The 27,091-nt window shown below is 37.3% G+C and overlaps 1 pseudogene; it reads left to right on the top strand.

Moving 5' to 3' along the window:
- The first annotated feature begins 16,906 nt into the window (after positions 1-16,906).
- LOC119818346 lies at positions 16,907-17,218 on the top strand (annotated as a pseudogene).
- The last annotated feature ends 9,873 nt before the right edge of the window (positions 17,219-27,091 follow it).

The following is a 27,091-nucleotide window of genomic DNA, read 5'->3' as shown; positions in this document are numbered from 1 at the left end:
GATGGCATGCTGCATTGTTTTTTCGATTTCACTATTTCAGCCTTAGTGAAATGTATTCTGTATCTTTCTTCTTTAAAATTCATGTTAGAGAAAATTGTATCTGTATATAGTACATCCAAGGATCCTTGTAATTGCAAAACATTTCCCCTAATTAAAAACATCCATAAAAATTAACTCTAAAGAGTTAGAGGAAGGTTACTTCCGATTACAGCCAATAAGGAAATGAAGAAAAATACGAACTTCATGGTATCATGCTCTTTGCTGAGCAAGATACTAGATGTGTCTTTGATCAGGGTTTGAGTTATATACTTAATTTTGCACATTAAAATTTAATGACCTTTTAAATGTAATATGCCCTTATCAAACAGTTCTTTTTGTTCCTTCCCAATGACATCATTCCATAGCCCTGTAGAAATAATTTCAAGCATGGCTTATATTTTTGTATTTTCTCTTCATACACAGCATCTACTTTATTGATTTTTTTAAGAAAAGCTTTTTCTTTAATAGCACAGTTGAATATTTTTCTAGTTCTGCCAAAATTCTTAGACAAAACATTTTAAAATAATATGCTCTTTTGGGCTTAGAGAAAAATTCATGTTACCAAGCCCAATCCTTTTTTATTGTCATTGAACCTGTTACCACGTGTGAATGTAGAGCTGTATTTACCCAAGATTTATGGGTTTTGTAAATTATGATGATTTTTAGACTGTAGTATGTATACTTTGAAATATGACTTCAGAGGTTTTGGAGTACATCTCCATCTTAAGCCTGGAAAGCATTCTCAACTGCGGAAGAAATATTTGTTTCATGATATACTTATTTCCAAGTGTCCCTGGCAAGCTTCCACAGGAACTTAATTTTACATTCCTTTCTCCTGTGTACTTTTTTGTTTTGCACTAAAAAAATAAGGTATTGAAAAGTGGTTTCCGAGCAGCAGAAAGGTCTTTTGTTATACGAGGTAGCTAGGCAACCAGCACCCATTTCAGTGTTATACATAAAACACTACTAGTCTTACCTTTGTGGAGAGTGTTTTATAGTTTACAAAATAAGGTCATTTTTACATCGTCTCTTAACCCTGCCTTGTGGGATATGCAGGGAAAGTATTGTTATTTCTACTTGGTTGCCTGACACCAACATGATATAACAAATAGCAAAGAAAAAGCTTTACTCAGGAACCTGAACATCATTCCCATTGTTCTTTCTGTGAACCTCACAGGAAACTTTCAGATAATTTTTCATCTGCTGAATAAAAATCATGTTTTCCCACGTCTCAAGAGCACCTATAAAAATTTTGAGAAAAGATTATTGCTTCTAAAAGAAGGAAAGACTGTGGGGACACTGTTTCCAATGAAACTGGTATTTTTTTTTAACCAGGACAAAAGTGTTCAACACCTAAGGAAAAAGTCCACAAAATGAAATAACAAGTAGTGAAGGCAAATGGGCAGGAGAGTCCCAGTGATTCTGAAGAACTGAGTATGTTAAACAAATAGTTTAAGTTAACTGTTTCAGCCTATTTTAGATGAAGGAGCTCTCTACTCAAGTGTACTAAAAACTGCACTGTTGCATGTGTACATTTACATCTTCTCCGATTTACCTTGCATCTTTGGAACTGGCTTCACCAACCTATGAAAGAGGATTTACTTGATCTAGGTGAGAAAAAAATCAAGTGTTTGAACAAAATGTAGCAGAGAGGCAGGGATACAGTTACATGGAGTAAGGATGTCATGTCTTCCCTGTATTAACAACCTGAATGGTCTACTTGGAGGTAGACTGAAGAGACGGGTAAGAAACTTTTGCAGAGCCTTTGCAAAACTCATGGGGATCTTCTTACAATGGTGCCCTGGTGCTTCTCAGGTATGCCCAGCTGAAAGTAATCCAAAGGATGAGTAGATGATTGCTAGAGTCAAGGAGGTAGCAACAACAGCAGCCACCATTTCAAACCCTTTTTCTGGTTTAGATTACTCTAGATGTATTAGCTACCTTTCTTTTCTGTGGTGATGGCAAAGTACTTAACAGAACTTACCAAAGAACGTGTTTGTTTTGGCTATGGTTTAAGAATACAGTTTATCTTATGGGCCTGTAGGCTGAAGATTGGATGCCCCAATGGTACAGAAAAACTTTGGATGACTGTTCAGGTAGCAAGGTATCTCTGCCAACTCCAGAGTTTTGGAAGTTGCTTACAATGCACTTCCTGTTTACTTAGGTAATATTATATCCTCCTGGAGTCTTTGATAGAGTTGAACAGTAGAGCAAATCATAGTTTTCCTTAGTTATGATGAAAGATTAAGTATATATAAATATTGTAAGTGTAATTCTTGCTTGATGCCTGTTTTGTTATATGTAATTTTACTATGCTAAAGTTAAACAGAAAAGGGAAGGTGACATAGGATTCCCCTCTGTATGTTGTGAATTCCATTGGTTAATAAAGAAGCTGCTTTGGGCCTATTGCAGCACAGAATAGGACAAGAAAAGAATTCCAAACAGATAGAGGAGGAGAAGGAAGGCAGAGTCAGAGATGCTATGTAGCCATTGGAAGAGAAAGATGTCCACATGTCAGTAACAGTAAACCATGAGCCTCATGGTATAGCATAAAATAATAGAAATGGCTTAATTTAAGATATAAGAGCTAGCAAGCAATATGTCTACATGACTGACCATGCAGTGTTTTAATTAACATAGTTTCTGTGTGATTATTTCAGGTCTGGGCAGCTTGGAACAAATGAGCAGTCTCCATCAAGTAAAAAGTAAGGTCCAGAATATTGCAAATACTTCCTTCAGGGCATAAAAAAATAGATAATAAATTTTCCATACCTTATTTATTTGATTTCACGGAACGTCATCAAAATACTAAAAATAGTGGTTTATATTTGATTGAAGTTGCGAAAGTTTATTCAGCTTTGTCCATATTTCCTAAAGTGAACAGAGATACATATTATAATTGGATATTAATAAACATTGACTTATGTGGGGCGGGGAATTTTATAGTACAGAAACAGCCCTTAGAATGTGTTGACCCTATGTAAAAAAAAAAGCCAAAAAATATGTAATGGCTACTGAAAAATAACTTGCCATTACTTTCATATTTCAGTTATGAAGAGGCCTCATGTCCTAAAAAGCTTTAGGTAAACCTGAGGTTGCCACGCTTTGAGATGTATACACATAGCATATTCTGTTGACAAATCTCATACACGTTGGTCTTTAGGAAGATGGACAATTTAGTTAAAAGAGTGAATGGGTTCCTGAAGAAGAGGGCATGGAAATACTGGAGGGACCCGAGGTTGAGGAAGACTGAAGCATGAGCCCATTTTCTGGACACAAGAAGAGTTTTGAACCCAGGAACTCACAACAGCTGTGGGTGCCTACATAAGACTTACAAGGTCAAAGCAGACAAGAATTCATCATGGATGGGAGAGGGATGCACGAGCTTCCATTCCTAGCTGAGGAGCTGTAGACAGCTGATGGCTGCTAGAAGGGAGAATCGGTTCTCTTTAGAAGTGCAGTTCCTTGTGAGTTGACCATGCTTTTAGTAGATGGCACTAAATCCATGCTATATGGGCAGCACCAGTTGGATTGTTTAAAAACAAAAAAAAAAAAAAAATAAGAGGAAAGGTGGTAGAGAGTTGACTTAGTGGTTAAGAATACTGGCTGCTCTTCCGGTAGTCCTGAGTTCAATTCCCAGCAAGCACATGGTAGCTCACAACTATCTACAATGGGACCTGATGCCCTCTTCTGGCAGTCAGAGTGCTCATACCCTTAAAAACATAATAAATAAAATTTAAAAACAATAAAAATAAGAGGGATGAAGTCGAGAATGGGACTAGCTGGAGTGGAAGAGGGGGGGAGGGAGTATGATTGAAATATATTGTATGCACTGTCAAGTTCTCTGAGTTGTGCGTTTACCCATTGAGACGGTGGGACAGATCTAATGGGAGACCACCAAGTCCAGTTGGAATGGGACTGATGGAACAGGGGACCAAACCGGACTCTCTGAATGTGGCTGACGGTGGAGGAGGACTGAGAAACCAAGGACAACGGCGATGAGCATGAACTCTACAGCATGGACGGGCTCACTGTGAGCCTTGTCAGTTTGGTTGCTCACCTTCCTGGACTTAGGGGAAGCTGGGAGGACCTTGGACTTAACATAGTGAAAGGAACCCTGATGGATCTTTGGGTTGGAGAGGGGCAGAGTGGGGGTATGGGTGGAAGGGAGGGGAGGGAAGGGGGAAGAGGAGGGGAGGAGATGGAAATTTTTAATAAAAAAATGAGAAAAAAACCAAAAAGAACAAGCAGAATTAAAAAAAAAAAGAATACAGTTTACCATGGTGAAGAAAACAGGATAAATAAAGGACTTACTAACATAAGCTACCTGAAAAGAAGTTTCAGTTAGAAAAATGGCTCCATCGAATTGGCCTGTAAGGTTGATGTGGTAACACTCAGTCCACTACGGGCAGTATTGTCTCTACAAAGGTGGTCCTGGAGTGTACAAGAAATCAGACTGAGCCAGTCATAGGAAGTGAAGTAGTAAGCAGTGTTCCTTGCTGTCCTCTGCTTCAGGGCACGCCTGTAGGTGTCTGCCTTGGGTTACTCCTCTCCATGATGGCTTGTAAAATGTGAAATGAAACAAATCCTCTCCTTGTCAAGTTGCATTTGATCACGGCACTTAATTGCAGTAATAGAAACCAAATTAAGATAGGGCTTGAACTAAGACAGCCAGAAAATTAGGCAGCTGCTCAAAACATCCCAGAGTTCAGGAGGAGGCAAGAGATGAATACCAAAAAGAAAAAGACCAATAGCTATGATTGGTATGTGCCTCTCTTCTTGTTTATTATTAGTTGAAATACACCACTTTTTAAAACCAGTTTCTGTAAATGCAATTAGTTCCACAAGAGTTTAGAAATTCCTTCTATTTTTTTTCACCCTCTGAAGCAGAATTTCTTCTGTGGCTCTAATACCAAGTTCTGATTAATATTATATTATCAAGGAATTCATAGTGAGTCTATGTTTATGGAAAGTATAAAATTGTTCACTTCTCTTCTCTCCATTATAAAAGCTTTAAAACAGCTATTCACAATAAAGTGTGCATCTTTGCATATAGCTATGCATTTATAGACTAAAAGCAAATAGGATTGCTGCATATAATTTTCAGACATATAGTTCATTATATCGGGCAGTCAAACAATATAAAAATTGCATTTATTAAATATCTTTTGCTTTGATAATGTAATATTAATTGGAACTTGGTATAAGAGCCACAGAAGAAATTCTGCTTCCGATGGTGAAAAAAATGGAAGGAATTTCTAAACTCATGTGAAACTAATTGCATTTACAGAAATTGGTTTTTAAAAGTGGTGTATTTCACCTAATAACAAGCAAGAAGTGAGGCACATACCAATAATAGCTATCGATCTTTTTCTTTTTGGAATTGCCACACATAGCTATCAGCTCCTAGGGGTGAATGCCAAAAAATAGTCAGGTCAGGTAGTAGATATAGTTTCATACTTTTTGAGAATATGGTACATGGATACCACAGAATTTTATCCAACTACATAGAAAAATTAAATCATAAAATTTGCAGGTAAATGCAGGGGCCCAGAAAACACACTACGTGAGGCAATCCGGGTCTCTTTTAAGTGTGGATCTTTGCTCTGAATTCTCATTGGAGTAAATATCCAGAAGTAACCACAGAAGGCAGAGGAGTAGAAAGGGACAATAGAGAAAAGTGGAGAAGCAGCTTTTGAGGTAAGAATATTAGGACACGGGTACCAGCCAGGAAGGATGAAAGGGGACAGTAGGAAGATTCAACTGGAAAGGATGGGGGAAGTGTAAAACGAAAAGAAAGGAAGGGAAGAGAGATACGTGACACCAGGTATTTTTGTCACAATCATAGAAAAACACGTTATTTTATAAGACTATTTAAATATGCATGTATTCAAAGCTGAGCTATGTCACATGGGATTATAATACTTCCCATCAGGAGCCATAAACTATCTAACAAAAACCACCAGTTCCAGACACTGGAAAGTTCCTTTGCAGTTGTTAAATGACGTGGAAAGGGAGTCCAAGACCCCCTAAAACAACATCCGCTATTGCCGATGCCACTGATTGCCTTCCATGAAGGTAAGACCCTACTGCTGCAAATATCTCTTACTTCACATACAGGCCTCAGAGGAATCAAGCTGGAACTAACCCAGAAGCCTCTCTCCTAAGAACTAGGTGTCCTGATATCCAAAGGTGAATGCAAACTGACAATGGAGAAAAGTAATCCATAGTCCTACTTGGCTATAAAGCCTATGAAACGTTAGCAATGACTGGCTGGGCCAGATATACCTAATGATACAAAAGTGGCACGTAGCCGGGCGGTGGTGGCACACGCCTTTAATCCCAGCACTCGGGAGGCAGAGGCAGGCAGATCTCTGTGAGTTCGAGGCCAGCCTGGTCTACAAGAGCTAGTTCCAGGCCAGGCTCTAAAAAAGCTGCAGAGAAACTCTGTCTCGAAAAACCAAAAAAAAAAAAAAAAAAAAAGAAAAGAAAAGTGGCACGTATATCTTGGGAGTAACTTACTGCTCCCTAATTGAACATAAAACCAGCTCAGTCTGAGGGAATTCATGCCTAATACTATACACATAGCCAGTTACTGTGTCTAGAGAGGTCATAAACCTTAGAGGGGTAACTACTCTCATATTCCTAAATCGATGTAAATTTCTAACCTTGTTATGAATACTTATCTTTATACCATATATGAGTGATAAAACAGATGTTTATCATAAAAGTTTTTTTTTTTCTCATCAGACAAAGGCTACTTCAGAGATGAACAAATGATCCAAATGCAGAGAATAAGTGACCATGGGGTGCCCAACCCCAGATGGTACTTCTGTGCTGCAACCATGACAGTTAAGGCTCTGGAAAAAAATCTTTGAAGAAGGGGCATTAAAATTTTCAGATTCATGGTCCATGGTGCCTTATTTCTAGATAGTATCTTCTAGACACACATGCATTGCAACGGTATGACTGGATTAAAAAAGAGCTGGATTATTCTAACACTAGCAAGGATGGCAACACAGATATGGAAAATTTCAAAAGTGCTCATTCTTAGAGGAAGAGCTACGGGCAATCATGGCTGCTGAAAAGTTGAGTGGTGTGTGTGTGTGTGTGTGTGTGCGCGCGTGCGTGTATGCGGGCAGGCATTATTTGGTGTTTGCATGCATGTACATATGTATGACTGTATCGGCGACTATATTTGTTTATAAATGTGTGTGTAATCCCAGAGTTGACATTGTGACTTTTCCTTCATCACTTTCCAGTTCATGCATTAGAGAAGGGACATTTTCTGAGCTGGAGCTCCATCCAGGCTGCCGTGCCCGACTGACTATTACATGCGTCCTGGGGATGCAGTGTTCACATTTGCAAGGCAGCTGATTTAGCTATTGAGCCATCTCCCTTATGCTGCCTTGCTCTGTTTTTCAAGTGCTTTGGCAGTGGGGTTATTTGGTAGGGTCGTTCAATTAGTCATTTTTTTGGAAAGGCAATGTTTTCCCTGATTTGTTTTGTCTGACTAAAATTGTATCCAGCTTACAGAGCTGTGGAAAAAAAAAACTTTGAATGATAATAAATGTATCGTTACTAGATCAGATAACTTTTTTCCCACTAAGAATATTTTCTTAGTGTTACAACTCTTAGAGTTCAGTCTCAGTTTATAAAAGCTGAGGACTGAGAAGAACATTTAAAATTTGTTCAGTTAGCCTTTCTAAACTTGAGTCTTCCATGTACAAATGCTCACAAATTTTATTTTCGGTAAAGTTACTTACACAGTTCATTATTATAAATTGATTTCTTTTCCTAGGTTCCCTGGAATGGGGATTTTCATCACTACCAAGACTATGTGATGGCTCCTTGAGCCTCTAGTTGCCAGGCTTCTTGAGCCTCCATGAGGTGAGTGTGCTATCTGCTCATTCCACAGCCCCACGACGCAGGATAGTCAGATGCGATAGGGAATAGTGTCAAGCAGGAACTCAGTTTATTACTGTGAGTTTCAGCTTATATAGGCTAAGTGACATGGTGTGATGTGAGTGTACCTCTAACCAATGAGAGGCAGCCAAACCCTCCCTCTGGATGGAGGGGCATCTACCCAGTTTCTGCTGTCTCATCCCCACTCAAACTCTAGCAAGGCTGTTCTCTATCCTACAGGTCTCCAAGTCTGGACCCTGAACTCTAGCCAGGCTTTTTTTCGGACCTTTAAGCCTTGAGGTATAGGCTCTGAGATTATTTTGGTCCAACACTATGCTTTTATGTTTTTTTATTTGTGAGATGATTTTGATAGACTTGCAACGGGCAAGGAAATAAATTTCCAAATTGTGTTCTTCCTACAGCTATTTGCCACATTTTTTTCACATTCCTTCGCATCTCATGCTCAAACGATGTGTGATGTCATAGATTTCTGATGGCAGAGATGCCATGATACCTTGCTTACATTAGTGGGCATAAATTGCACCTTAAATGAGTAAACACATGTAATTAAGAGATACTATAACTTGCCTTCTATATCCAATTTTCTGAATGCCCCAAGGTTACCAGTACCCTGGTGGTATAGATTGGAAAGTGAATGTATTTGTCATAGATAAATCATCCATAGCAAATTATCTGAGCTATCATACATTTCTGTGCTATATTATAGGCCATAACAATAGCAAAGGAGATATAAATTAATTATTATTGAAAAGGCTTGATTTGATTTTAGTTAAAGAATGGCTCTACAGGTATATTTTTCCATGAATAAATTAAGTTCTTAAATTTTAGTACTCCCTAACAGCTACTTTTGAGCCTTTGATTTAAGAGTTTTGCTTAGACTTTTCCTGCCAAAATTATGTTGAAATGCTCTATAAAGAGATACATCTTTATGAGTGCAAATAAATAGATCCAAATCATAAGCATGAGACTTGTGGATAGCCACAGCTTTGAAAATTGCAAGAATGACTCATGCGAGGCCAAAGCAGGGCATTCAAAGTCACTCAGAATGTTGGTGTCTGGTTGATATGAGAATAGTGTGTGTGTGTGTGTGTGTGTGTGTGTGTGTGTCTGTATACATACGTGTGTGTGTGTGTGTTTGTGTGTGTTTATGTGCATGCTCAGAAGGAAACTTAAAACTGGCATTTTGTAGATGCTGGAAATACAGAATCTAAGACAGCTTCTATATCCAAATTTTTCATCTAAGACAACATTTTTACTGCACTCACTAGGATATTTGATAAATGTTTTCTATAATATGCTTATAAGAAATGGGTGGATGATGTTGCCAGGAAACAAAGAAGATATCATAAAATGAGTATATTCATAGCCAAAGATCTATAGTATACTATGAAATATATCTAAGTATTCCACTAGCTTAGTGTTTCTATCTGTGTTTTATTTATTCCTATATCTTTATAATATGCTGTATTTAGCAGAAATGGTTGTGTCACTTAAATACTTTTGTTATGGACAAAAGTTGAAATATCTTTGTAAGAAAAACCCAATTCTGAAATCTTTCAAACATATATCTACTATTTTTTGCATATTTACTTAGTATCTACTGAATGCTAAAGTACAAGTAAGTCAGGACTCTCTCGAGAAACAGAAGCAATAGGATATATGCATATGTGCATACACATGCACATATTCACTTTATGCATATACACATTCATATGAATTTATTAGACTAGTTTACACAGTATAGTTGAAATAATAATAGCAGTTCCTTGTACCAAAGATGCTGAGATGACAGTAGTTGGTCAGTTCATGAGGCTGTGTGCCTCAGAAGACCTAGTTGTGACAGGTCCCCTGCTGTGAAAATTTCCTAAAATGCCACTGGCTTCACTCCACAGTAGGAGTCTGAAAATGTTTGAAAGGTCATGTGAGCAAAAGTTGAATAATTTTCCTTCTATATCCTTGTTTGTCTGGGTTGTTAGGAGAAAATGCTTCTCATACTTAGTGTGGGTTTTCCTACATCAATAAGGCAATCAAGACAATTGCTCATTTGAGGCTGAGATTATTCTAAAATGTGGCAAGGTGACATTTAGAACCAATCATCACAATTCACCCCCTAAAAAGCTGACATGCAAATACATCTCATAAGAAATTATAAGGTCCCAGGCTGGAAAGATGGCTCAGCTGTTCTTTCAGAGGCTTTGGTTCAATTCCCAAAACAAATAATGTAGCTCACAACTTTTTGCAATCCAGTTGCAGGAGATCCAGCACAGTCTTTTGGCTTATGTGAGCACCAGACACACACGTGTTGCACATATACACATGCAAGCAAACATTCATGAACACAAAATAAAAACAAATACATTTTTATAAAGAACTATAAACTTCCAATCTTTGTTTCCCAAGTCTTGTGTCTATTTTGTAATATAAAATACAGTCTACTTTAAAATGTCCCCCAAATTCTTAAAAATCTCAACTCCTTTAATGTCTCATTTTTTTTTAAGTGTAAGATCCTATAAATAACAAAACCAAATTACATATTCCCAACACTTATGGGACAAAGTACAAATCTTATTCCAAAGAGACTAACAAAGCCGAAGCAAATAATCAATTACACCCAAAGCCAAACCAAACACAGCAGAGAACAACCCAAATCTTTTCAGTTTCAAAAGCATAGGGAGCTTCTGTTCCAGTAGTCTAGGCTTTAGAGAACCTGCGTAGCAGAGTACCTTGAACACTTGAATAACACTTAGCCTTTTTTTTTTTTTTTTTTTTGGTTTTTCGAGACAGGGTTTTTCTGCAGCTTTAGAGACTGTCCTGGAGCTAGCTCTTGTAGACCAGTCTGGTCTCGAACTCACAGAGATCCGCCTGCCTCTGCCTCCGGAGTGCTGGGATTAAAGGCGTGCGCCACCACAGCCCGGTTTAGCCTTTTAATGTTTTTTAACACACACACACAAACACACACACACACACACACACACACACACACACAGAGAGAGAGAGAGAGAGAGAGAGAGAGAGAGAGAGAGAGAGAGAGACTTACAACATATAGCAAGTGATGTTACCCCAATCAGTGTTACAAGGTAGAGAACTAGAAGAATTAAAACACAAATATCTACATAATGTGTGCAAGGCAAGTTTTAACAAAAGCATTCCTGTCAGTTACAAGCCCAGGTTTGTATCAGGTGGCATGGCTGTAGCTGGCATATTATAGCTATTTTCCACCACTAGCCGTTCTACAATTCCTCCACTCCCACATGGACCTTAGCAGGTCTTGGTTCTTTAGTTGGCAGGATGATCCACTCATACCTTCATCCCTGGAAGGGTCTGAGTTTTTCTATCTTCCTGCCTGGGTCAGGCTGTTTTAATTTCCCAGTGAACTTAATCACAGTGCCTAGTTACACCAAGAGTCTCCCTAAAGGATCTCCTGCAATCTAGATAGAATTTTCCTTACCTCCGCTGTGGAGAGGGAATCCAATTTCCCTCTGGTAGTCTGAAAAAAAAATCACTCCTCTTAAAACACCATATTTCCTTTCTTAACATGTTGACTTAAGGGCATCTGAATTCAAGGCTAGGGGAAACTCTTAATCTTTTAGTTCAATGGAATGTTTGTTGTTCCTGCTGAAAGACTTTTGGAATCAAAACTTTCAGGCTAGTGGTATGCACGGTCATGGGAAAAGGCAGAAAAAAAATTCTTAGGGGTCACTAGGGGTAATAATGAGTGTAGTTATTCCTATCTGTACCACTCGATTCCTGGATTTGTAAACTGAACATCAATGGTTCAGAGCATACTTCAGGAGAACCTTGCTGCAGTTCTTCGGTTATTGTCACCCAACTGGTATTTTAGCTGTGCCTTTCTAGTGTATACTTCTATCAATCCAACTGCTTCAAGATGATGTGGAACGTAATAAGACCAGTGAATCTCATAAGCACGAGCCCATTCCCATACTTCCTTAGCTGTGAAATGAGTTCTCTGGTCAGAAGCAATGGTCTTTGGAAAACAAGGATGCTATCAATAGAAGGCATACTGTAAGTCTACAGATGGTAATTGCAGCTGCAAGCTTATGTGTAGAAAAGGGAAGTGCATGAAAACCAGAACATCTATTCCTCTAAACGATAAATGCTGCCTTTTCCGCAAACCGAAGTGGTCAAGTTTAGTCAACTTGCTGCTGGGTCACTGACTGATCACTGTAGTGAATGATGCCACCTGAGGGGTTCAGTGTTGGTCTCTGCTGCTATCGTATTTTGATACACAGCAGCAGTTTTAGCCAAGTCAGCCTTAGAAAGAGTCCATGCTGGTGAATCAATACATAACCTCTGTCTCTGCCACCACAGCTACTTCACTGATTGTCTCATTGGGAAATGGCAGGGATAAGCAAAGAGGGAGGCTGGCTGTCTACAGAAAAGTTAATAATATCTACTTACTTATTAAACTCCCCTTCTTCTGAACTAAGTCACCTTTTTGCTGATTATTTGCACAACTTTCTTTTGTCATGTAGAGAGATATATCCATGTACCGGGAGGCTTCAGTTATTCAGTGATGGTTGAATACTAGGAAAAGGAAAAGGAAAATAGTGCTCGCCTGGGAATGCAATTCCTACAGCTGGGAAACCTCACGGCAGGTGATACCATAAGCAGTAAAACAAGATTAATTTTATTCATACCTGCTGCCTAGGAATTTTTATGACTACGCTTTTGAGGTAAAAATTCAAAACACATTTCAACAGAATGAAAAGTGGTATGGCAACATGGTACCAAGCTCGCCTGGTGATTGTGTTAGCTAGGGATGAGCAGGGGAGGAGGAGAGACATGAAATCCTGGGTAGAAATTTGTTGAGGTGGAAGACAACAGTCAGACCTCGAAACAAAGCCTAAGAAGTGAAGGCAAACCTGGAAAGTGTAAAAATGATATAAACTTCAAAGTTGCTGACTCAGTAGCTTCAGCAAAGGGAAAAGAAAATGAGAGGTCAGCGTCAGGGTGTAGATGTTCAGCTGGCCAAGAGTACCCATGATGGTGAAGGAAATGGGAAACACATGAGAAAGGACTCGGTGGTTGGCGGATGGTATTGAGATGCTTCAGTGAAATCCCTGTGACACTACTGGCTTGACCATAGGAAAGATGGAACATACTGCAATTATATCAAATGCCTTTGATTTGTTCTAGGATAAGAAGATATTCTAGGAAAATACACGGTAAACAGTGGTCTTTAGTGTGAAGTCCAGAGTAAAGAATGGTACCAAGCTCTTTGCGGACACTAATATTGCCTGAATGAATGTGAGAGGAGATGAGATGTGTGGAAAAGCCTTGAATGATCAGAAGGGAGCAGTGAATTAGGAACTGCACACCAGGGGATAGAAAAGTATTTGAGATGTGGCAGGCATAGTGTTAAGTTCTGATGGATCTTCCCACAAGTCTCATGAAATAGACACTGATCTTCCTACCACTTTATAATAGGGTGGGTAGCACAAGTAGATTGTAAAACTTGCTAAGGTCAAAGTGCTCGGAGGTGAGAAAGCAGACAGCCAGGTCTCACTGTGAACACTGAGCTGGGTCACCTCACAAATATCCTCCACAGATGGCCATCAGCACCTAGAATCAGAGTTGGAAAATATGTTAGACATCTCTTTGAACTAAGTATTTAAAGGTTTAAGGTGAGTTCCTTTAAAATACCTAATTAGTCTCTGATAGCACAAAACCAGGTAGGTATATGTTTGAGATCAACTTGGCAAATTTCACTATCAAATATTAAGTCCAACCTCTTATTATCTGTTCTTTGTGTGTCCTTTAGAGCCTTAGATACAGCCTCTGACTGACTTTCGGTATTGATTCCATTTTGCTGCCAACATCCTTCAACTGATGTAGAAAATCCAGGATGATCTATAAATATACCCAACTCTGTCTTCTGTAATAGCAGCTGGAAGTGAATTTTTAAAGACTGTTTGCATTCAGCTATATTTTGAGACCTTTTTGCTTCATAGGAACACAGATAACAAGGTCCAATAAAAATAGATACTATTTCCTTCAAGACACTTCAAAAATCTTGTTATAAAGCTTCTTCAACTCTATATTTCACATTACTTGTTATTAACATTTTTTTCCTACAAGCTGGTATTGACCTGTTTTTCTTTAAAATTCTTGGCTTCTCAAGAAAACAAAAACAAAAAACAAACAAACAAACAAAAAAAAAAAAAGCCGGGCGGTGGTGGCACATGCCTTTAATCCCAGCACTTGGGAGGCAGAGGCAGGCGGATCTCTGTGAGTTCGAGGCCAGCCTGGTCTACAAGAGCTAGTTCCAGGACAGGCTCTAAAACTACAGTGAAGCCCTGTCTCAAAAAACCAAAAAAAAAAAAAAAATTCTTGGCTTCTGTGCTTCCATTTTCATATATTAATTTGACCTGCTCCTTCCAGGGTTATGAGTTGCTACTACAGGTAGTAAGAAGCATATGAGTTCCAGTGTTCTCTTCTATAACTCTAGACCAGGTTAGAATACACCTCATCAAAAATTTTAATATTGACTCATTTATGTTATTAAAGTAATCTTTGTAACCATACCAGTCTAAATTCAGAAGATTATAGATACTGCCATCCTCCTCAACTGGATTAGGGTTTTAGGCTTGAGATTTGGTGTAGGAAGTCCTTCTGTTTATGTGTTGCTTTCATTGGTTAATCAATAAAGAAACTGCTTGTCCTGATAGAGCAGAACTTAGGTAGTTGGAGAAGACAGAACTGAATTCTGGGAGAAAGAAATCAGAGTCAAAGAGAGACAAGAGAGCGGCTATGGAGACACGAGGTCAGGCATGCTAAATCTTTCCCAGTAAGCCACGACCTCATTGTGAACACAGATTAATAGAAATGGGTTAAATCAAGATGTACGAGTTAGCCAATAGGAGACCAGAGTTAATAGCCAAGCAGTGTTTTAATTAATACAGTTTCTGTGTGGTTATTTTGGGTGTGAGCTAGACTGGCTGCTGGGATAAGCAAAAGGACCCTTTCTCTATCAATAAAGATCCATTTATCTTCCGTATGATCATATTTCTTGCTATGTTGTATGCACTAAACAATAAAGTTCAATTGAATTGACATCTTAAAAGTTATAAAAAGTTATTTTATTATTCAAATACAGTTATATATTGTATGTTTATTTTAGGACTCTCAAACTCTAGTGTAGAATAGAGGTAAGCAAATTATTAAAACAATTCATAAAAATGGAAAAATATTAAAATGTAGGAATGCAAAAGCAGTACTACCAGACCTTGAAATTTTTTTCCTGAACACAACCAGAAAACTCTATTTTCTTGTGAAATTTCTTCACTGTTCAATGTGTACTGAAAAATAAATAACATTAAAGGCAAAATTAAAACATCTGTTATCTCATTAGCCAACATTTGTATCCTTTAATATATATTACATCTTAACAAAGTATTTCAAATACAACTCACAAGCAGTAGCATCAAATTCTAATGTGTTGAAATGCGTTAGTTTTTCTACAGAAAGCAATGCAATCTAAAGTATAATGTTACCATTAAAAAATTCTACTTCATACATATCTATTTATCTATCTAATCTATATCTGTATATCTAGAAAGAGATAAAGAGCACAGGATTTTATTAACAATTCCTATTTCACAGTAATGCAATCATGTTGGAAAATGCAACTATCAGCTCTATCATGAGTTATTGCGTCTTTTATAGAAGTATTCATCTGAACATTTGTCAAGTCCTAATAGCAGTTGCTAGAATCTATATCTATAAGAATGAAACATTTCTGCGAAAGCCCAGAGAAGTACAGTCATCTCACATTTTCCTCTGGGTTCAGATTTCAGTTCAGTTCAACCAGCATGTGCTGAATAACTGCCTTGACCGAAGCTCTATGGTAGATCAGTAACAGAAACATCGGGAAATGCTTCACTCTTTCTCAGCATCTCTCCATACACTTTTTGCCTATCTAAATTTTATGTACCCCCTCAAAGTTGAAATCTTATCAAAATATTATCTGTTAATCTGCCTGTCTGTCTGTCTGACTGTTTTTCCATCATCCATATCTATCATCTATCTATCCCCTCCCCCCTCTCTCTCTGTCTCTCTCTCTTTCTTCCTTTCTACCTAGCATCATCTATCAATTATCATCTATCTAAATATATTTCTATCAATCTATTTCTATCTTTACCATATATATATATATGTATATATATATGTATTACAAAATACATAATGGTAGATTCATAAAGAATATATCAAAATACCACGGTACACAAATTTTTACAGTAAATCTCTATTTTACTGTGCTTCTCAGTTTGTTAATTAAAATTCTCAATTGCAAGTGCATACAATTAAAGAAGGTCCTTGTAAAAAAATTAGTACAATGTTGGAGAAATAGGATGAGGATCCTTATGAAGTGATGATGGTAACTTTACCAAAAACCAGCCAAGGGGCTCTTACAGGGTACTGTATTGATATTTCAGTATTACAGGGATGAATGTACATGAGTTACCTGACATATCCTACATGATCCTAGATCTTAAAGCTACAGTAATAAAACACTCTGACAGAATTCCTATACTGTAGTCATCAAAGCAAACATTAATCAAGAATGACAATTTTGGTTGGCAAAATTCCCATTGACAAAAATAAAAGTCTAGTATTATAGAAATTGTCCAGTTGAGACTAAAATTAGATTGATTGTTTGAAATTTTTTTTGAAAAATAACTAGAGATGTGACTCTCAAAAACCAGGCAGTGTACACAAAAGACATATTCTAGAAACTCAAACACCCAAAGAGTGAAGAGAACCAGAATGGCCAAGGGTAAGAGTAGGAGGTAAGAAGTCAAGTCACATGTGGTCTTCTTGGCCAACATAAGGACTATTTGACATATACTGTGAAATGATTAAAAGTTTTAAGTTTAAAGGGAAACCTGAGTGCAGAGTCCAAGCTGGAGCAGTGCAAGTCATGGCTGGATGAGTTTTCAGAAAGTTTCCTTGGCTCTTTGACAGACTACTAATTGAAAGGAGTGTTGCTGCTGAAACTGTAACCAAAGGCAGTGTTAAGCTTCTAGAAAAGTTTCAAGAGAAAATACTGCAAGCAATAGTCAGGGCTGTGAAATCAGGCATGAAAGCAAAGGGTGGAGATATTCAACTGGTCAGTGTCCAAGTTGGTGGCAAATTTCTTCTCCCAGAATACCAAGGCACCAAAATAGTTCTAGACAACATGGATTATTTAAAGTTTAGAGATGGTGACATTCTTGGGAAGTAAGTGGACTGAATCACCGTTAAAATGGTGACACATAAAGCTGCCTATTCACCTGACATTTTGAACTATTCATCATGTAAATAATATCCTTGCTTCCCTTTTAGAATAAACTCATGATGCCTAAAATAATGACATACATTGTTTCTGAAGTTTAGTTTCACTGTACTGTTATAAACATGCCCAAATCATGTAAATTAAAAAAGTTCTAAGTTCAAACTTAGTACTGTCATATTTGGATATTTGAAATATTTCTTTGGATGCAGACCATTTCACTTATTGAGACAAATAAAATATTGGGGAAGGTGAGAAATAGAAATAGACTTGTGTATATTAGCTTTTGGATGACAAACAAGTGCCCCAAATGCCCATTATTTAAAAAATCATTTCCTACTCATATAAGTTGCTGCAGTTTAACTACTGTAGATCTAATGTGCATTTTTAACCAATTGTTACACTGAAAAGATAGCTCCCATTTCAAATCCACTATCCCCATATCAAAGAGCAAAGAGCCTACTGTTGATGTCTTAATTCATGTTTTTGTTAATATACGACATAGTTTCAATTCTTTAATTGGTCAAAGAGTCACATGACCAAATGTAACTGAAGAGTAGGTCAACACTGAGTGCCACAGGTTCAGTAGCAGCACATTAAGTGTTAGAAATTCTTTTGCAGAAGTGAGGCAAAGGTTTGGAAGCACTTAGATGGTCTATAGAGTTAAGTAGGAAGAAAAGGAGTTGATTGGCAAATCACCAGAGGAGTATGTATTTCCAGCAGTCGACTCATGTTATAGGACAATCAACTTTAGTATCTATAAAATTGTTTTTCCACCAATAAATTTGTGAATATGAGAAATTCCTTTCATTCATCTAGACTTCATTTGCATTATCTGTAAAATACTGTTTGCACTAGAATTGCGAATGATTGCTTTGTATTCATAGAACCCTGTTTCTTTCATGGTGTAACTATAAAGTAAATGTATATAATGGTATCAACATTTGACAGTGTACATTGACATAAATCCTAAAAAAGAGGGATTATAGACACACAAAAATGGGAGCCAAGCACAGTTTCTCGATAGTCACATTTTTTTTCCTGGACGGGCTCTGTTTGCTGGCAGTGATCAAGGGCACTGAAGCTCCCTTAGATAAGTCTTCTTGACTCAGTGTTAGTAGCAAAAAATTGCATGGCATCTTTAAGAACAGGCTTCCTGGTTCATGATGGCAGAATGAATTCCAGCTATTTTGGGATGTCCTATATATAAATGGGGTTTGTGAGCAGAGTGCTACAACTTGCTTAATGACAACATAGACCCACTATGTGCCTGGAGTTGGGACAGTGTACATGGCTTGCAGAGCTGGCACTGAACAGACCTCAACCATGTTGGACTGGGCAAAGCCAAAAGGGAAAGCAGCCCTAGTCCTAGCCATGCTGCATAGCATTTTAAGTAGCAGTCCTCATCAGAAAAGGATTTCAGATACCCCAAAAAGACAAATTCAGATGAAAAAGACCTTTGAATGGGTCACAGTGTACAAGGCTCTCCCAGTTCCTAGCACTCCCATGGGATCTACAGGGTCAGTGTTACTCATAAAGCAATTTTCAAATTATCCTTCTGCCCAATGTTTTAGTAGATGTACTGAATTTGAAGTGCTTGAAAAATGACAATTTTTCCAAAATTAATGCTTCCATAGCCATGAAAAATATATACAGTAACACAAACAAAAGGATAATTGAACAGTAACTAAAAGGCTAAAATCTAGACACTACAAAATTTTCTTCATATGGGTAAGAGGAGGCCAGTTCAATTCAGGAAGAATATACTTTCTGTTTATAGGCTTCCTTGTAATATGCTGACAATAAATCACTATTTAATTTTGGCCATGTCAGGAAAAAAAAAGTGGAGAGAAAGAAAATGTTTGCTGAACTTTCAGCTATTCCATGAGCTGCACAGAAACACAATAGATCGATTTTATTACTTGAAAGTAACTGATTGACATTCTGAATGTCAGGTTGAAATATGTCTGTGACAATTCTTATCCAATTAAGGAGCACCCCTCAAAAACAGAACAAATTTTTTGCAGTTCTATACTGAGGGGCATCCTTGTGATTATGTTAATAAAGTCCATGGCAGCAGCTGACATTTGAGTTTTCTTTATTGCCTACAATGTGCCCTGCTAATTAGCTCGACTTCACCCGGGGGAGAGCTGTCTATTGGAGGTGGGGGAAGTTATTCTTTCTTATTGTCAGACTGCTTCTAATTCCTTCCCGAAAAGAAAGTGTCAGTCATGTTTAATTGCAGTAAATACGTGTGATAATTTAAAACAGCACACCATCCTCTTAAAGCTCAGCCAAATTCTTCAAACTGTTGCTTCTATCTTGAACCTAGGTTGAGCTTTAAGTCATATCTGGGAAGTTTCAGCCTTGGGAATTAAGTGGCCAAAGTCATCTAACTTCATTTTATGACCACATGTCATAATCATCATCAAGAGAAAATTACATGTCAAGATGTTCATGGAGTTCTTCTAGGAGCAGGCCAGAGGCAGAAAATTTGCAAGACTCTTGGTTGGACCATGACAGAATAAGAGAAAATCTTTATTAAAGTTACTTTGACTTCTTCCTTTCTGATATGTATCTGCCTGATCACCTTAAATTGTTTTGCTGCTCTAGCTAAGACTTCAAGCACTACAGTGGATAGATATGAAGAGTACAGACAATCTTGTCCTGTTCCTGATTTTAGTAAAATTTCTCTCCATTTAAGTTGCTGGCTACAGGCTTGCTGTAAATTTACTCTGTTGAGAAATGTCCCTTTTATCTATAATTGCTCAAGGACTATTGTCGTGAATGGCCATAAGATTTTGTCAAAGGCCTTTTCTACATCTTATGAGGTAATAATGTGGGGTACTTTTTGTCTTTTTTTGTTCAGATGGTGCATCACATTTATCAGTTTACATATGTTGAACCTTACCTGCATCTCTTGCAGGAAACCTACTTGATAAATAAAGGTGGATGATCTTCCTGATGTGTTCTTAGATTTGGTTTGCAAGTGGTTATACTGAGAATTTTTACATCTATGTTTTAAAGAAAATTGGTATGCAATTCTCTTTCTTTGTTGTGTCCTTATGTGGTTTGGGCATCAGAGTAGCTGTGATTTCTTAATATGAAATTGGCAATGTTTCTCTGTTTCTATTTTGTGGAATAATTTGAGGGGTGTTGACATTAAATCTTCTTTGAAAGTATGATAGAATTCTGTACTAAAACCATCTGGCCCTGTGCTTTGCTTTTTTTTTGGCTTGGGAGACTTTTTTATGACTGCTTCTATTTTACTAGGTTATAGGTCTGTTTAAATTGCTTATCTGAACTTGATTTAACACTTGTAAGTGGTCTGTATCTTGGAAATTACCCATTTCTTTTAGAATTCTCAATCTGGTGAAATACAGGCTTTGGAAGTATATTTTTATGATTCTCTGGATTTCTCTTGTGCTCTTTTCCTTCAGTTTGTTTTTCTTATCCAAGTCGAATATGTTAGCTTTTGTTTTATCTTATTATATTTTATTTTTTTATTTTCTCTTAAAAGTCTGTTTATTTTCTTGTAAGATACTCAAAGGCAGTGTATCTCTATAGTAAGGGAAATGGGGAGGAGCTGAGAGGAGTACAGGGAGAAGAAAATGTAATCAGAATATATTATTTGAGAAAAAATATTTTAAATTATAGGAAAAAAGAAGTCTTAATTAATTTATTTGACCTGAAGGGAGTCACTAAGAGCTCATGCCACAGATTTGTCTTTGAAAAAAGAATTGCTAAGGAAAATAACTGAAATTATATTTCACAGAGTAAATTTTCTCACAGAAAGAGTTTTATAAATTTACACAAATTAATGCTTTCATGTATGTATGCTTTTAATCTTAGTTCAAAATGTTTATTTAATTTGTTCAACATTCAATATTCAAGAGAGAGCCTAAAGACATATTAAGTATGGTAAGATATTAAAACCCTTAAGACACTGATCTTTTAGTTATTGCTAGATATTTATTTTTGCCACTACTGTAAATTCAGAGTTATTATCCCATAGTGATCAAACACTTCACCTTTTGAGAATTTTCTGTTTGGGTCCATTCCTTATTTTTAGATGATTTTATCTATTTTATTGATATTTAGTTTTTTGAGTATCTTTTATATTCTAGACACTAAGTCTCTGTGAGATGTATTGGTAGTAAACATTTACCCCATTCTATAGATTGACACTTCACTTGGGTGATGGTTTATTCTGCTCTATAGAATCTCTGTAATTCCATGTGGTCCCATTCATCTATTGCTGATGGTAATGTCTGCACTACTGGAGGCTTGTTTAGCTTTTTACGTACAAATGAATTCAATGGCAGTTCCTAATTTATCTTCCCTTTGATTCAGGTAATAAGGTCTTATACTGATTTACTTACTCTATTCATAATTGAGTTTTGTAAATACTGAGAGACAAGAATACAATTTCACTCATGTACATTTGACCAGCAACATTTGTTAAAGATGCTATCTTTACTCAACTGTGAATTATTGAAGTCCTTATCAAGAATCAGATGTTAATAAGACTATGGGCACATAACTATTTATCCTCAGTACTATTTTAGAAGTCAATGTGTCTGTTTGTATGTCTGCCAAATATCCTACTGTTTATATTCTTATAGTTCTGTTGTATAACCTGAATTTTGGGTTGGTGATACCTTTAACATTTTTGTTGCTGATATTAAATATTGTTTTGGTTACTCTGGGTCTTTTGTGTTTCCAAATTAAATTTAAGATTTAATTCTTAAATTAAATTTTCTGTGAAGAAATGTGGTAGAATTTTGATGGGTGGTACATCTGAAGACTGTATTTGATAAGATGGCCATTTTTACATTATTACTCAGTCTAGTCCTTGATCATGGGAGCTCTTTCCATCTTCTAGTAGTTTTTTTCAATTTTCATATTAAAAAAGTCTTGTTCTTCCTTGCTTAGATTTATTTCATGTTGCTTGTGGTATGTTTTGCCTGCTTTCTTTGTGGTTATTGTAATTGGTACACTTTAGTGAAAGGCTATGCATCTGAGAAATACAGGCAGCACAAACTGTACTTGATAGGTTTTAAAAACAAGAAGCTGGAGATGTAGCTCAGCAATTTAGAGCATTTGCCACTCTTAAAGAAGACCTGGATTTGATTCCCAGCACACACACAGTGGCTTGTAACTGTCTCTAACTCCAGTTCCAGGAAACTGATGACATTGTCTGGTCTTCTGGACCACCAGGCACACAAATGATATGCAAACATGTAGTAGAAAAAACACCCATACACATAAAGTGTAAAATTTTAATTTAAAAACAAATGATTGAGTACACAAAGTTGGCTGTGTAGAGAGAAGGAGGTGGATCTGGGAGGATCTGGGGGGAGCTGAAAACAATCAAATACATTGCATGAAATTCTCCAAGAACTAATTTAAAAATGAGTAAAAAAGATTTTGACAAGTTTTGCAATGTTTTGTACCAATGAGCTTGCTTAAATATAGGGCTTCTTCCACTGCTAGAAAGCACTGAATTATGGACTGTTCTGTACTAGTTGCCTTAACTTATTTATTTAGAGAACGCTACGTATGTGCTATGGTACATCTGTGGAAGCCAGAAGACAACTTGGAGGAGTTGATTTCTATCATGTGAGTCTCAGGGAGCCAACTCAGGTCATGAAGTTTGGCAGAAAGGACTGCTGTCCACCAAGTGTTCTCTGTACCTCCTGCTAGGGTTTTACTGCTAGAGAAGGTGAACAATCAATCAGTTTGCCTTTTGCACCCCATCTCTAAAACATCCTCCACAATTTTTATAGTACTTCATAAGCCCTTCTTTGAAGATGTGATTGATGTTTCCAAAGAAAAGAATTAATTGAGTCCAAGCCAGAGCAGCTTTGGGTTTGGATGAAACCAAAGATTTCAAAAGTGAATTTCAAAGCATTACAAAACCTTTTTTTATTGTTCGTCACAGTGCATTAAGTATACTATTTAGCTGAGTGAATTGGCCATGTGATGATTAAGAGGTGAAAAACTTTATTTTTAAAATATACAATTTAACGACATAGATTGTTTCTTACAGGTGATGAAATTTCAAGAACTTTTAGCAAGCTGAAGCTCTATTTGCCTATGACTGAAAACAATGTTTCTGGGTAGTTTGAGAATAATTATGTGCACAATGGGATAAGTCAGCAGTTGAGCTACAATGTTGGTGCTTTAGTCACCAAGAGGTTTTCTGCCAAATTTGTGGTCTGTATTTGATTGAATGCACAGTGTGATGCTGCTTCTGAAATGACATGGAAGTAAAGCACAGAAGTTGAGAATATTTAATGGAGCATGCACATAACAATGTACACTGAATGGTATTATAATTTCTTTAAAAGCACAATATGTAGAAATGAATGCATACTATCTGATGAGGGCCATGCTATGAGAGAAAAGAACCAGCTATCCATTGCCATAAAAATTTCAAAGTATAAATAGGACTGTGACAATTATGGAATATCACCAATTCTTCCTGAGTGTCAGAGATTTTTATAATTGCCATTCTCTGATTTGTTCCATTTCAAAGATCCAGCATTTATATTTCACATTTTTTTGTACTATGCATTCATTATCCCATTATTTCTAATACTGGAAATATTGTAAAGACTACTAGAACAGTCTAATCTCTTTTATTCCTATTTTCCTAATTTGACTATCCAACTATGTCACTGCAATGCTAGTACTGTGGCCACTTTTACCACACTGAATTTCCTTAGTAGATAAAGAGATATCCTTTATCTACAAAGCATTTGTGGAAGAAAAAAAGCTCTCAAGAGCTTAATGGTTAGAGCGAATGCCCACACAGTGTGACTTGCTGTGGTTTTTGATGGCTTTAGCAAAAGTAACACTGTATCTCATAGTATTCCAGGTGATCATGGTCTAAACCAGGGACACACAGTTACTAGTTATACTGACAACTATATCAATTACTTATTTTTTACCTTCCTACAGATGAGCTTTCTTTTTACAGCTTTTCCATACATGGAAGTGTCACTAGTGCATCTTAGTGTTTATGTTTTAATGAGGATGTATATAATACTCTTTTATTGGGCAATGTGACCTCTAAAAGGATTTGTTGTGATTTTCTATGTTTTGCACAAAAGTTCACCTTCAAAGGTGATAATAGGGGAGAAAGGCTTAAGTACAGAGACAGGTAAGAAAGGAGGGCAGGAAAGTGGTTAGAGGGATACATAACTAGTTCTAAGAATATTTGAAAAAAGTCATACAGAGTCTACTATTTATAAGCTACCCATACACACACTCATGTGCACGCATGAATTTAATTGGAGTTACCTTATACACCATATTATGCTTTCACAGGTTGCATAATGAAAAATGTTATTGCCAGGTGTGGGGTACCTTCCTTCTAGTTGTTCATCAGCTTATTAATTTGTTTTTTGTTCATTTATATAGGTGAACCCACAACATTGTGCACATTAGGATAATGCTCACAATCATTTGGTCTAGGTTATAGAAAAAAAAGTAGCTGGGGAGGAAAGGGTTTATTGGGCTTACACTTCCACATTGCTGTTCATCACTGAAGGAGGGCAGGACAGGAACTCAAACAGGGCAGAATCCTGAAGGCAGAATCTGTTGCAGAGGCCATGGAGGCATGCTGCTTACTGGATTGCTCCACATGGCTTGCTTGCCCTGCATTCTTACAGAGCTCAAGACCACCAGCCCAGAGGTGGTACCATTCACAATGGGCTGGTCCCTCTCCCTCAATTACTATTTAACAAAATGCTCTACAGGCTGGCTCACAGCCCAGTCTGCTGGAGTCTTTTTCTCAGTCAAGGTTTTCTCCTCTCAGATGGCTATAGTTTGTGTCAAATTGACCTAAATCTTGCCAGCATACCATAAAAACTGGACTGAAACTAAACCCCTATCATCCTGTCTAGCTTGCTTATCTGTTGGTATAATAAAAACCTCGACAGAAAGCAACTTGTGGAGGAAAGAGTTTATTTGGCCTAAATACCCCAATCAATCCATCACTGAGGGAAACAAAATTTCTGCCACAGACAAGTCCACAGGCCAATCCAATGAAGGTAAATCCTCAACTGAAGTACTCTCTTTCCTGGTATGTCAAGTTGACAGTTGTAGATTCACATGGCATTCTCCCCCTGTCAATGTTGATATATAAACTCAGTATATTAAACCTTAACTTTTCTTATCTTGTTTGTCTCAAGATCTCATATTAAATGATATTATATAAAAGTCATAACATAGGATAAAATATAATGATAAAAGTCTTTTAACAATGAGGTCTTGTGAAACAGACAAATAAAAACAGGTTAACTAATGACTTACTCTAAGAGAGAAAAGGAGCACAAAACAACCATATGTCAGCAAAAGCAAAGCTTAGCAATGTAGCTCCATAACCTTGCAGCTCAGTTTGACAACTGGCAACCATTCACAAACTTCTGGTCTCCAGAAGCCTTTGGAAGTTTTACTCCTCTGGCTCTGCCACCCACAATACACACAGCATGTTTCATATGTTCAGGCCACCTCCTCTGTTATATGTCTACCTCCTCTCCTTGAAGGGTGTCCCACAGACTTGGTGTTATGCCCACGTCTCAGAATCCCTAATGAGACCTGGAGCCAGTTTTCTGATAAATGCAAGAGGGTCTTTGTTTAGCAAGCTTAAGCACAGACCACAAACCTCCAGCATACTTATGCAGTGGATGAGAAGACAATGTGATCCCAAGTTCAGAAGAAGACAAGCTTTTAAAAGAGAAAATACTGCGAGTAAGGGGGGTACATGTCTTGGTGTCATGGGGTTTGGTAAATAGGGTACAGAGTAAGACGATTTTTGAAACCATTGGTCAGTTTTTATGTGCGAAAACCTAACAAAGAACCATAAATTACAGACAAGGTTTCTGCAAGGGCAGAATATCTTTAGAGATTTCGGGACCTTGTTAACTTTTACTGTCTCACACCTTAATTGGATGTCCAGTTGACTGTCCATTTTAAATTTCTCTATCACAGCACATTCCTGGAACTGAGGTTAGTCTTGGTTACCAGTTGTCTAAAAGATGTTCCATCTTTTAAGATGGAGTCTATGAAGTCACATTTCAGGTAAATCTCAGGGTCTCACATTGGCAACTCCAATATCCTGAGATCTCCGCAGCAATAAACTTTCCTACAGCTCTTCTGACTTTTCATGGCACCATGCCTCAAGTTCTAAGACTCCTTCAATCCTGGGTTCTCCATTGCAACTGAGGCTGCACCTTCACCAATAGCCTAGCCTGTTTTCTAACAGTGTCTAACCTCAGCTCCTTTATGTGAACCCTTCACGCCTTCAGAATCAGTATCTTGTGCCAAGTTCAGCTACTAACTTGATATTCAGCTTTTGCCTCCTCCAGCCTACAGTTCCTGTGCAATGACTTTGAGAAATACATCTCAGAAAAATTCATATCAACAATACTGTTTTTCTAGATTAATCTCAGATGATTTTTTTACCTTTAGCTAGCGAACAACATTCATCCTAGGAAAATGTTTTCTTCTTCCACATCTTTTTATCTGAACTGTCACCAGAGGTTGTAGCCTAATATATGGTGTTGCTTCATGATTCAAATCATCTGATCAAGAAAACACTTCACATGAGTGCACAGAGGTTTGTGATTTATCTTATTGTACATGCAGCCAAGTCAACAACAATGATAAACCATCCGCAACCCATCCTTTGTCAGCTCGACACTCAATCACATCTCCTTATGTCATGCCTAATTTCCAAATAAAAGCAATAACAAAAAGATAATAATTCTGTCTAACATAACATAGTTATTTCACATGCAATCACAAACACATTGAATGGTTAGA

The sequence above is a fragment of the Arvicola amphibius genome, chromosome 7, assembly GCF_903992535.2.
Source record: "Arvicola amphibius chromosome 7, mArvAmp1.2, whole genome shotgun sequence".
Lineage (NCBI taxonomy): Eukaryota > Metazoa > Chordata > Mammalia > Rodentia > Cricetidae > Arvicola > Arvicola amphibius.
Note: the sequence above shows the minus strand (reverse complement) of the source record. Positions and strands in the feature narration are given on the sequence as shown.